Here is a 13843-nt window from a genome sequence, read left to right as displayed (position 1 = left end):
CACTTTTTTGATTCAAACCCCAAAGCCACAATTCCCTGGTTTAGAAATACCAAAGAAGACCTGCAAATGCTACATATCTCAGCTGAAGACGCCCTTAACAGAGATCTCTTCCGCAAGAAAATATTGACGAACGGGCTAAACCGAGACGAGCAACCGAAGAGAAGACACGGTGCCCCTTGGACAGAGGAGCGTAAGCAGGCCCACTCACAAAGAATGAGGGAAATTTGGGCTCTAAAGAAGGCCAAGTTCAGTGTCAAATGCAATAAGACTTAACGTGGTCCTTGATGGCCCCAGCGAATTATATATAAATAAATAAATAAATAAATAAATAAATATTGTACATGTCGGAATGTAGCAATGAAAAGAGGTTTCTTTAACATTCCAGTAAATCTACTGACACATATCTGACTTGCGCCATTTGCTTCATTGCTTGTTAATAAATTCCTTTTCTAGGCAAAATTTAGACCTCTAACATCTCTTGGATGTGATAATAGTCGAAGGGACATTAATCATCATTATTGTTATTATTATTATTATTATTATTATTATTATTATTATTATTATTATTATTATTATTATTATTACGGGGTTACCCGTGGAGCAGAAAGAGGTCAAAGAAGGTGCTGGGGGTGAATGGGTCTATCTACAATATCAAAGTTGAGTTAAAACTTTAAAAGGTTATATTTCTTTTCCAACAACGAACTTAACAATATTTTTCACTGAGTGAACATAATAATAATAATAATATATCAGGTACAAAGCAATCTTGAAACAAGACTAGGAAAATACAAAAACAGTGAACTTTACAGATTGTGGGCTTCAAACCCTTCGTTTTACATTCCCTGAGCTCCCAGCTCAAATTTACAATTTAAAATGAGAACCAATTAAGTGAAGGACAGAAATCCCCTAATTCAAAGGGCACTTGCTCCCAAAATTACAACATCTAGACTTCAAGAGGCATTCGTTACTCTTACAACATTTGGAAAAAGAGATAACAGAGTCTCAGCTTCTCACGCCTACTCAAGGCAACATTGCATGGAAAGTGACAAACTCTGGCCTTTCAAGGCACTATTTACAAATTGAAATATTATTTCACAGAGGTATCTCGTATCCATCCTACAGGGCCTTTGAGAAAAGGAACAGGTTTAGTAAACGGCCCGAAACACAAACTGATGGGAGGCGAACACTGCGCTCCCGATAATGAAATGTTAAAACCTATAGGGCTCTCGGCCGATGAAGCAGGGGCTATTCCCACACTTCTGAGGTGGCTCGCATGGAAATCACTTTAACACATTACAGGAAGAAATCCGTTACAAAACGAAGTCGCCTCAAACCAAGATGAAGGGGAGCTCGTGAGAGTACTTCACTCTCTATCTCCGGTTTGCAGTTAAAGCTTAATGAAGTTTTACATTAGCCAAAAGAAAATTTACATTTCAGAAAAGTAGGTTACATATTTAAAGATTCGGACCTTTCCCCTCAAATTAAGCTGCGCAGGTACCTACAACCAGAAAGATGTAATTTATGTATCCATTACATTATAGATGTTCTGTTGCCGACGAAAGAGGCCGCCCGCCTCCTGCTTAAGCACACACACTCAGATAGACGACGATCAATTGGCCAAGAGACGTGTTTATAAACCCTCAGGGAAGGTTCGTGACCATTCAAGACTATACCAGCCCCACCCTCTCAATTTAATTGGTTAATCTCATACACTCAGAATCGAACAAGAAGCCTGTGATAGGTTGAAAATTAATTACAGAAATTCCTGATTGGCTAAATCAAAACTGGCGGAAAGAAGAGGAAGTGTTGCCATTCCAAAAATAAATGAACATAGATCAGTTATGGAAAACCCAGGAATATAAAACTTCTTTACATTATAAGTTCTTTCACTTTGTACCAGAGTGCATGATCATAGTTTTTGAGTAGTGTCATCTGTGGAAAAATGTTCAAACTTCTCGATGCATTGCAAAACGAAACAAGGAGAAATTCATTCAGTTTAGGAAACTTTACACCAAAACAGTTACTTCATTTTTCAGTGGTAACATCTTCTGATTTAAGTTCCAAGTTTGTGTGGTTTCAGCTTCACCTTTTGATCGATAGGGGAGTTCTTAAAGGCGGTTATTTTGAATGAACGGAGTAGAGGTGTACCTCCCGCTACAATTATTATTATTATTATTATTATTATTATTATTATTATTATTGTTGTTGTTGTTGTTACGGAGTTATCCGTGGAAGGCAGAGGTGAAAGAAGGTGCGGGCTGGAATGGGTCTAACTACAAGTCCGAAAGATTAATTTAAAATTTAAATAAAGGTTATATTTTCAATAGACAACAATATTTAATAACTTTTCACTAGGTGAAATAACAATGAAAATTTAGGTACAATAATGATTTTACAAACGAAAACAAGATTTTCGGGTATTAACAAGTTCTGGGCTTCGTGCCCCAAGTTACAATTCCTGACCCCTCAGCTCACAACCACAAATTACCAAAGGGCAGAAAACCCCTAATTACATGGAGCATTTGCTCCCACCTCGTAATGTCAAGCCTCCTAGAGTCACCTTTCAAAATACCAGAAAGAGCTGACCCGCTGTCAATCGCCCAAGCCTATTCAAGGCAAGAACAGCTTATTACACTTAACTACCATCAAAGCACAACTTATAATGGCATAGGGGTACCTCGTACCCAATCTACTGGGCCTTCTCAGGAAGGAAAACAAAAACGGGTTAAATTAATGGCCCTAAATACAAGATCGAATGGTATGGAGGCGAGTACTTGCACTCCTCAATACACCTTTTAAATCCTGAGGCACTAGGCCTATTGCACAGGGGCTAATCCCAATCTATGGAAGTGACTTGTATACAAAATAAATTTAACACATTAAGAAAGAAGAGAAAAACGGGTACGAAAACATAGTCACCTCAAATTCAAAATGAAGGGGAGCTCGAGAGGGTAAAGCATTCTCTATCCCCGAATTACATTTAAAGATATATGAAGTTTTACAAGGTAGGAAAAAATGTTTTACATGTTTAAGGGTTACATATTAAAGGTTACGGACCTGCCCCGCGGGTTAAACTGCTGAGCTAGCAAAGAGGAAAGAAAGATGTTAATCGGCCATTACCTTGTTGAAGAGCTGCTGCCCGAAGGAAGAGGCGCTACCCGCCCCCTGCTATGCTTCTATACACTAAGCAAGATGTTGTTGAAGTGGCGATGAGCCGAGAAAATCAGCAGTTTTTAAACCCTCGTGGAAGCTTCGAGACCTTTCATTAATAATTAAGACACACCCACTCAACTTTATTGGGTAGCTATAAGTTACACATCAACATCGAAGAAGAAAGACGCTATTGGTCAAAAATTACAGAATTCGGGATTGGCTGAGTTCAAAACTGGCGGAAAGAAAGATTAATATTGCCAACCCAAAAAATGAAAGAACAAAATTTAGTAAAGCCAAACTTTCGAATACAAAATTTCTTCAAAAAGTTTCTTCCCTTCGCACCAGGGTGCATGATCATAATTTTTTGTAGAGACATCTGTCAGAGAAGGTCCACACTTCTTGGTCAACCAAAAAAAAAAAAATCGAAACACACACAGTGGCATCTTCTGAGGGACTGTTGAATTAATTCAGTTGTTAAAGTTCAGAGTTTTTCCGGTAGAAGTAGTTTAAGGCGGAACATTCAAATATGCGGCGTATAGGTGTACCAACCGGTACAATTATTATTATTATTATTATTATTATTATTATTATTATTATTATTATTATTATTATTATTATTATTATTATTATTATTATTAACATTTCCATAATCGCCGCCCGATTCAATGTTCAACTTCAGTTTTCGGATCCAGTCACCATGTATAGCGTAATGCATATTATGCTAGTCGATGAAGGTATTAAACGCTGGTAATCAGCACCGGTACATGGACATTTTTAATCCAGTGTCTGCAGATTACAGCACGTGCTTGCTTTGGTAGGTTTATATATAGAGTTCATTGCCTGTCAACATTACTTTAAATGAAACACATAATACCGGTGGTCCTGTGGCTATTGACACTGCCTTTTATATTCGTAAACAGACCGTGCTGAACGTAATAAATAGTTCCATCGAAGCACTAACTTACGTATCAAACACGTTGTACTTGAAGGAAAGCTGAGCTGCGATATCACTAGAGTCCGTATTTTATGTACTATTAACCTATGAAGTATGTTCATAAATATCTATCGAAAAATTTCAAAGTATGTACCAAATCTGTATAATCAAAATTACATCTTTCTAAATTATAGTAGGCTACTGTCGATACAGTTTATTGCGATATCGTTTTTAACGACGTATTGGATGTGACGGCGAAATCTAACGGTCCCGTCTAAATCCTATGTAAAAACTGCATTTTAAAAAATCGCTTGGTACGACATCGCTTATTACGACATATTGTAAAAAACAGCGTATTTTTATCACAATTTCGGAGAAATGTATTGACTATAACATACGTCGCAGCAATTTCACGAATATTTAATAATAGGCCTCTTCGGTAGGCTAAATTTTCATACGCCCTCTCCGAATATGTTAATTCCCATTAGTGCGCATAGATACCGGAGTGGCCTCACGTAGTAGTAACCAAATAACCAAATACTAGTGAGACCAAAAAAGATGATGGTTTAACAAAAGGAGGTCGGATAGAAAACTTTTTTTTTGGGCTACGATTGGGAAGCAAGCGGCCATGGTATTAAGATACAGCCTCAGCAATTACCTAGCGTGAAAATCGCGGAAAATCATGTACAGGACTGCCGACAATGGGGATTCGAATCCACCATCTCGCGAATGAGTTGACCCGAACACACACGTGAGTGGGAGCAATGTCTGATCCAATGGTGTTCCGTGGGATGAGGCAGTTGAAATGTTGAATTATAAAAGTTTTGAACGACAGCATCTACACACTGGTAAATGAGAGTAAATTTCCCCGCACCTACTCTAAATACTTCGTAGACATATTTATATTATCATTATAACGAATCATCTTATTGTAAAATCGCATGCGTTAAGTTCTTAATGATGATTATCACAATAAATTATTGGATACAAAAACAAAGCATGTGTTGTTTTCCTTGATGTCGTCATCATGTAGGTGTGTTCAGACAAATTTTTCTTTAAAAGTGTCGTCTGCCGAAGAGGTGATTCATTCCATTTCACTTGTACACCCTTTGAAAATACTAAACCAAGAACTCACTTTCTTCGCGCCTGTTTTCCGTTTTACTCTGTTCTGAGCCAGAAATGAAAAAAGTTTTTCCTCCCTCGTATGCCTTCTCTAAATTAACGATAGCCTATGTAGATTCGTGGAAGCACACAGCTGTTCATGTTTAGGGTACCAAAGTTTAGATTCCATTTCTGCAACAACTAACTTTTGCGTAGTTTCTTGAGATAGAGATGTGTAACTCTTGCCATCGTAGCTTGATGATGGTGGTGATGATGATGATATTTATTTATTTATTTATTTATTTATTTATTTATTTATTTATTTATTTATTTATTTATTTATGACAGCTGTTGGTAGAACTGCAGAGGATCAAACCAGCCTTCGGACTGACTACCCAACATACATACATTTATTTATTTATTTATTTATTTATTTATTTATTTATTTATTTATTTATTTATTTAAAGGTGCATTGGAGGGCCCTAGATTTAGGTTCATGGAAAGTCTGGAAGTATTGGAAATAAAGCAGTGAAATTTGTAGAAACAGTGTAGTTGTTCAGACAAGCGGGAAAAGCAGTATGGAAAAAAATTTAACTTTATTTAGGCATGGAAGTGTACTATCACCTCTCCTGTCTTTTTTTTTTTTTACAATTATTTGCTTTACGCCGCACTGACACAGATGTTTTACGACAACGATGGACAGGAAGGGACTAGGAATGGAGGATCTCCATCACTAGGAAATGAATTAAATGAATTTTCATGACTGTATATGGAAATTAATACAGTGATACAGCTTTAGTATTATGCATTACGGATTCTGATCCGGAACAAATACTTGTGAAGACTAAATAATGTAGAAAGCATTACTATATTCCTTTGTTTGTTTGAAACTCGGTTACAGACTGAACAGGTCAGAAGGGTATCTGGAGGAGTGTAAGGTAAAAGCTTCCACCAAACATAACCTTGGCACTAAGTGGACAAAGTGGTTCGGTTTATATTCAGCCGCCTTTGTCCTCAGGAATGAACCTGGTACTCACATTTTACATAGACTAAATGAACCCAGGGTCACGCGCCACTCTAGGAGTGGAAGTATTGTTTCTAAATGTTTCGGCTTCCTGACGTCTAATCGAGCCCATGTCCGTCCGGCTGAACCGACCTCGCCTTTACCGCCTCAGCTAGGCAAAAGAAATGAAATATCTAAGAAATGTGTTAAAACAGTAAAGCGTAGAACAGTGAAGCGAGGGGAGAGAGAGAATTGAATTGAATTGAATTGAATTGAATTGAATTTATTGATCATGATTTACATGCCACTGAGACTGAAAAGCCCCTTTATGCAGCGTCTTCTTATAATACAATGCAGATTTATGAAAACAGTAACTACATTTTTATAATATTAAAGTATTAAACTAAACAAGAAACTTAAAAAAAAATGAAAAAACAGATACCAAATCCAGTAAGGTTAAGACATACATTATATAATAAGTAAGAAAGTAAATCATTAAGCCCTTCTGTTATTCTGGACTACATGGGTTTAATGAATATAAAGCTAAAGCAGAGAAACAATTTTCTTCCAAATATACATATTCCTGATTGTTCGACACAAGAATGCCTGATCTCAGCCTCTTGCGTACTCCTCCAGAAAGATAGATGTTAAGAACTGCTTTAGTTGGGTACAGTTAGTGTTACTTCTGAAACGGTGAAGATTAAAGACGTTAAAGATACGTGATGCAGTGCAAACAAAGGATTTGTTAAATTTAGTGGTACGATGAAGGGGAATTTGAAGGGTGGTTTTTGTAAACCTATTATCTCTGTTATGTACCGACTCCATAGGTTTAAATGCATTATAAAGGTAGGATGGTGTCTTCAGTTTGAGAATTTTCTGCGTAGCAACAGCTACTGAGATTTCCCGACGTTCTTGGAGTTTCAACCATTGTAGCTGTGTGTAATAGGGTGTTATGTGTTCATTACGCCTGGCATTTGTAACGTAACGAACACATGCGTTTTGTACCCTCTGTAGTTTTATGTTCAAAGTTTCAGATAAGTCGTTGTATACGACTGAACCATAGTCAATTATTGGAAATATAAGACTTTGAACAAGTAGTTTTCGCATGAAAGGTGGTGTACATGACACGTTACGTTTCAAAATATGCATGGATGACACAACTTTTCGGATTACATTTGACGTATGATCAGACCAGGATAAGGTTCTGTCGAAAATTAGACCTAGATTGTTAACGGTGTCACTATAATGAATATCTGTCTCTAGAATTTTTATTGCTGGGAGGGATTTGAGGTCAACAGTTTTCAGGAGTTTTGTGTAACCTATGCAAATAACCTGGGTCTTAGCCACATTTAATTGGAGGTTATGATTTGCGCTCCATTCAATCAATCGAGAGATGTCATGGTTAAAATACGTTATAGAAGAAGATGCGTTAGTGGGACAAAAAGAGAGAGAGAGAGAGAGAGAGAGAGAGAGAGAGAATAATATACGAAACGAAATGAAGCTGCGAATGTTGAGCAATAAAATGGAGAAAAGTAGACTGAGGTGGTTTCTGACATACAAAAACGGATGAATGTTGAGAACATGGGGGCCGATGATCTGGATGTTAGGCCCCTTTAAACTACAAACAAGCAAGCAAAACGTGGCAAAAATAGTGTCAAATTTACCTGTGGGTGTCTTTCAATAGATGAAACTCAACTTGATAAAGATGAATTTATTTCCATGTAACAAATCGTTCTCGAGGGACATCTATATGGAATTTGCAGTAAACAAGTGCAGGGGATTCAGTGCATCGAAAGGGGGAAACCGAGTCAGGCCGTATGAAACTACTGCGAATGAAATAATTAGTTCTGAGATGAGGCCTCTGTGATAAAAGAGACTTCTACATGTCTCGCGTTCACGGCCATCGAACTAGCCGGGCTGTGTTGCTCAAGTGGTAGAGCACTGACCTTCTAAGCTCAAGTTGGCGGGTTCGATTCCGGCCCAGTCCTGTGGTATTTGAAGGTGCTTGAATACGTCAGCCTCGTGTCGGTAGATTTACTGGCACATAAAAGAAGAGCTGCGGGACGAAATTCCGGTACCTCGGCTGCCCCGAAAACCGTAAAAACGTAGTCAGTGGAACATAAAATTATTATTATTATTATTATTATTATTATTATTATTATTATTATGTTTCTGTTATGTCTTCAGTTCAGAGTTTTTGGTTACTTAGAAAGCACTACCAAAGGTTATGCAGTTACAGGGTAAGGAATGGCGGCATACAAGGCAGGATGAAGCGTGAGATATTTGCCATTGCTTTCCGCATCTGAGCAGGAAGTGCTATTGCAAAACGACCAGTCCTGTGAGTAACACCTTGCTTAATATCCAGACGCACTAGTCGTGTTTCGATTGTCATCATTACTCAGCACCACCCATACCCCAGCAGTTTCCATATTGTAACAGCCATGAATGAGACTGAGACTTCGATTGAAGCTACATTCTGCACTGACCTGTGCCCAGAGATGCATAAATTGTGCATTTTCGAGAAATAACAACAGGTTATATCCACTGTAACATTATTATTATTATTATTATTATTATTATTATTATTATTATTATTATTATTATTATTATTATTAAGGAATTAAGGGTGCGACGCAGCTTTCTAAGCGGCCTGTGCGAGTTTGTATGTGCGCTGAGCTGTGACGATGATGGCAAGGAGACATGCCGTTTGACAGCTCCCAACACCGCCCAACCATGCGTGCGGCCTGTCCCGCGCAGCTGTTTCTTCTCTTCATTCATTACATCCAGTTGCCTCTCTTTGATCATTCCACCGTCCCTTCTGTTCTTTGATTCATCATTTATAAAACAATTAGTAGCAGACAGTGAAATTAAAGAGACGTTTATCTGAAAATTTCTCCTGCACTTTTATGATCGTAATTTTATATTTTATGCGTACCAGTATGACTAAACCAATTCTGAGGAGGTGAAGACATCATAGATACATTGTAGTCTGTCTTTCGTACAGTTACATTGGGGTAGTGATTTTATTAAGAAATTAATCGGCCAGTCAAACAGAACAAGCTATTCATTCTTACCTGCAGCGATGTCTACGCAGTGTTGGTTCTTCTCTTCTGATTTATTTTTCTATCCGACCTCCATTTGTCAGATTGTCATATTTTCCGACCTGTCTGATGTTAATGAGGTCTAGTAAGTTGACAGTTTTCCCGCTTTTCATGGCCCTTCTATTCCATTAGCCGATACCCTCAATCTTTTCGGGATCGGAACGTTTCGTCTTTCCCTTCGATTAATGTTACAGTGGATTGATAACCTTGTCGTTCTGCACCTTAAAACATAAAATAGTCTGGAGATGGTCAGCTAATTGTATTCCACATTAAAACAGTAATAACTACCATGACTATTATTAAGTCAAGCAGCACAGCTATCTGAACGTACACATGGGAATGAATATACAAACGTAATGCTTCACAGCCTCATGAGAATATCGTGTTTAAAGGCTTAAGATATCAATATGAATATTATTGCTGCATTTCTCTTAATCCACGTTGATCCACTTTTATTCAGTGAAACCAAAAGCTAGGGAGTAATCTCAGTTGAAGCTACGCTCTCTTGTGAAGCTGTAGTCCAGAAGTTTGCTGATGATGATGCTTGTTGTTTTAAGGGGCCTAACATCGCAGGTCAGTTTGCCTGAGCTCCTATCCCTAACTTGTTTCCACTGAGTCGGTAACGAATCTAACCTTATTTCTTTCTGCTCTTCATATTTTGCCGTTTTAGAATCTGGTTCATTTCTGGTGAGCATGGTGTTTACAATACACTATGTTTTCTGATGAAGGCAAGAACAAATTTGTTTCAACCGAGTGAGTGACTGCGGCGTTTGGATCACGTAGCCATCAGCTTGCATTCGGGAGATAGTGGGTTCGAATCCCACTGTCGGCAGCTCTGAAGATGTTTTTCCGTGGTTTTCCATTTTCACACCAGGCAAATGCTGGGGCTGTACCTTAATTACAGCCACGGCCGCTTCCTTCCAACTCCTAATCCTTTTCTATCCCATCGTCGCCATAAGACCTATCTGTGTCGGTGCGACGTAAAACAAATAATAAAAATAAAAACGTTTCTCTAGTACAGCTCTTCAGTGATACCTAGGCTGTCTATGACACTGATGGTGGAGCTGTTGGGACCCAGTCAGCCTTCGAACTGAGGTGAGAACTGAACAAACAATCTACTTATTAACGGCCTCATGCTTACTGTTTTCCTTGTTATTTTACTATAAAAAATAAAAAATCTCCGTGAATTAACTTGATTATTAAGCTGGATAGTTACTAATACGAGTTTTGTTTTCAACTGATCTCGTCTGTGTTCTGCTCCACTGTGCCATCTCAAGTCTGGATGGTGCGCCTGCTCTAGCGTATCCATCCGTACACGTAATTCTAATACGTTGTTCCTCGCAATAACGCTGTGCATAGAAGTACTCTTCAAGTAGGTATTGGCAGAAAGAGCATATCTCTTTGTTCTCATGGTGTGGTCCACCTATCCCATCTTTTACGTAGTTTATTACTTGCCCATCACTGAAAAATACAGATTTGAAATATATTCGACCCATATTTTTATGAAAAAATTCAGATTTGTTGATAAAAATATTCTGCTGAAGAATAAGTGCGATGAAAATTAAAGATTCTTAGACTAATCAGAATCGATATCATTCTTCGGTAGGGGTACAGCCAGCAGTAGAAAGCACAGCATTACTCTTTACACTAGCTGCTAGTCTATAACCGACTTTTTAGTAACAGACACAGAAGTTATATAATCTCCTCCATCGTCAATGTGGAACTGAATGTGTCTCAGAGGTTTGTCTTGATTGAGTTGTAATATACAGTGCTAAAGCTGTTGTAGCATGCTGGAGCATAAGCCACACAGCTTGTTTCTTTAACCCGTCCCCCTGTAATTAAACTGTAATTGTACGCTGTCGCGCGTTAATTGAAAGCGTTTATAGAGTTTCCCGGCGCTGACGTGACCTTGCATTCATTTACGAGCCCTTCTCTTCCGATACCCGTACGAATCTGACTCCCGCTGTTATTGCGAGCTCATCTTGGGAGAGCGTATGAGGTTAGCCATTTCTACATTATGAGATTCAGGAAAGAGAGGCTTATACTGTAGATCAGTTCGTGGCTCGTACACATGAAAGTTACATGTGTCCTCTATATGAAAGTGTATATGATAACCCTTCGACTTGCTTCGTATACTTACACTACAGTAATTTCTGTGGCCAAATTTTAACATAGTCTGTTCAGTCACTACTACGCACACTTACAAGGTGTGATGATGGTTAAATACACAATACATGCTCTCTGTTGCACATTAACGAGGTTGTAAATAATGGTTACAGATCTCTTCATATGGTTATGTGACGACCCTCTGAACGCAAGGCCTCAACGCTGACCATTCAGCCAAGGAGTCGGACTAAGTTCGTAATATATGAAGGAATAAAATAATGCACGCCTTGTAAATAGCTTTTTTTTTTAATGCGATTTGTTCGGGGTGTCGACCTATAGAGATCTCGTGCCCCTACTTGGACCATGTGATATGAACCTGTGTGTAATTGGAATGGAGGACGTGTAGAGTGTTGAATGTGAGGAAAAGAACGTTAAGGACGACACAAACACTCAATCCCCAGGGGTTATAGAAAGGATGTAAAGGAGAGGGCATATAAGTCTCTGGTAAGACACCAAATTCGAGTATGGTTCCAGTCTGTGGGGCGCACACCAAACTACTTGACACGAGAACTGGAAAAGATCCAAAGGAAAACAGCACGATGTGTCCTGGCGATTTCCGACAAACGAGTACTTACGAAAATGTTGCATTCTTTTGTCTGGGAAGACTTGGGAGTAAGGAGAGAGCTGCTCGACTAAGTGGAATGTTCTGCAGTGTCAGTGGAGAAATGGCGTGGAATGACATTAACAGACGAATAATCTTGAGCGGAGGTTTTAAAAGTAAGGAAGATCTTAATATGAAGATAAAGTTAAAATTCAAGAGGGCAAACTGGGACATATATTCATTGAAGGGGAATATTAGGAAATGGAATATTTTTTCAACGGAAACGAACATGGATACTTTTCAAGAAAAGACTAGGTAGACTATATAATTGACAGTAAATCTGCCATCTGGGCGACAGTTATAAATGCAGATCAATGGTAATAGATAGATGCAACAGTTTACCCAGAAGAGTTCTAGTAGTAGTAAGTTCGGAGTCTCCGGAAACCATAAAAGTTTTTTTTTTTTTTTTTTCGCACCGACTCAGAGAGGTTTCATGGCTACGGTGGGATAGGATAGGCTAGGACTGGGAAGAAATCGACCGTGGCCTTAAAGGTGTTGCCCCGCCATTTGCGTGGTCTAAAATCGGGAAACAACGGGAAAAAAAGGCTGTCCGACAGTAGGGTCCGAACCCTGTATCTCCCGAAGGCAAGCTAACAACTACACGCCTAGAACCCTGTAGCCAATTCGCTCGGTGTAGTAGTAGTAGTAGTAGTAGTAGTAGTAGTAGTAGTAGTATAGGATTGCAAATTGTTTTTGATAGTTCTAATGATTAACTTTAGAAATCATATTCTAATAATACATTTTAAAATGTGCAATGCATTACCCTGCATTCCGGAACTGCGAAGGCATAGTTGACTTGTTTCATCCTTAATCTCTTGAACGTTCGTTCCTGTTGGGATTTAATTTACACAGAATTATGGCAACGCAGCTTTTAGATGTCCTTTCTAGAATCATAGCTACAATTAATTTATTAGAACCAGTTCATTTTTCACAGTAAAAAAACATACCGTTATCTAGCAGGTCTTTCTCTTTCTGAGAAGATGAGAAAGCAAGCTTTTAGTATTACGGGATTGTTGACAGTGGGAACATAGCCATGGCACCGCCAGTTTTAAACTGTACCCGAACAACAGGGATACGACTCCTTTATTTCAGGAAAAACCTAATGCGTTGTCCGGGATTCGAACTGTGACGCCCTTAGTGAGAAGTTATTGCTGATGTCACACAGCTGTCATGGCGCTGACGAGATAGGCCTGACATCCACCTATTATATGGCCATATCACCAATTATACAATCATTTGCAACTGCCCTTTAACGTACGTGTTCATTTTATTTCCGTAAATATCTAGTTTGTGCAGTTTCTGACGATCACAGACTGATAACTTAAGTATAATTGGTTGACTAGGAGATTCAAATAATGTGTTAAATAAAATGCTGGCATAAACGCATCTTAAGGAGAAAATATTCCACTTGGGCTATTGATTGATACAACATGCCTGTCACATTTTTATTATAATTTATGGTTATATTCTGTACTTACGTGGACCTCATGTTCATGTAAATGAAAGGCTATTTAGCTATTTACAAAGCGTGCATTATTTTATTCCTTCATATATTACGAACTTAGTCCGACTCCTTGGCTGAATGGTGAGCGTTGAGGCTTTCGATTCAGAAGGTCGCGGGTTCGATTCTCGGCCTGGTCGGGGATTTTAATCGCGTGTGATTAATTCTCCTGACTCGGGGACTGGTTGTTTGTGTTTGCCCCAACACTCTCCTCTTCATATTCACACAACACACTACACTACCAACCACATCAGAAACTCGCAATAATGATTACATCCCTCC

Source organism: Anabrus simplex, chromosome 1 (assembly GCF_040414725.1).
Source record: "Anabrus simplex isolate iqAnaSimp1 chromosome 1, ASM4041472v1, whole genome shotgun sequence".
Classification (NCBI taxonomy): domain Eukaryota; kingdom Metazoa; phylum Arthropoda; class Insecta; order Orthoptera; family Tettigoniidae; genus Anabrus; species Anabrus simplex.
The sequence above is the reverse complement of the archived record's forward strand: the minus strand, read 5'-3'. Positions refer to the sequence as shown.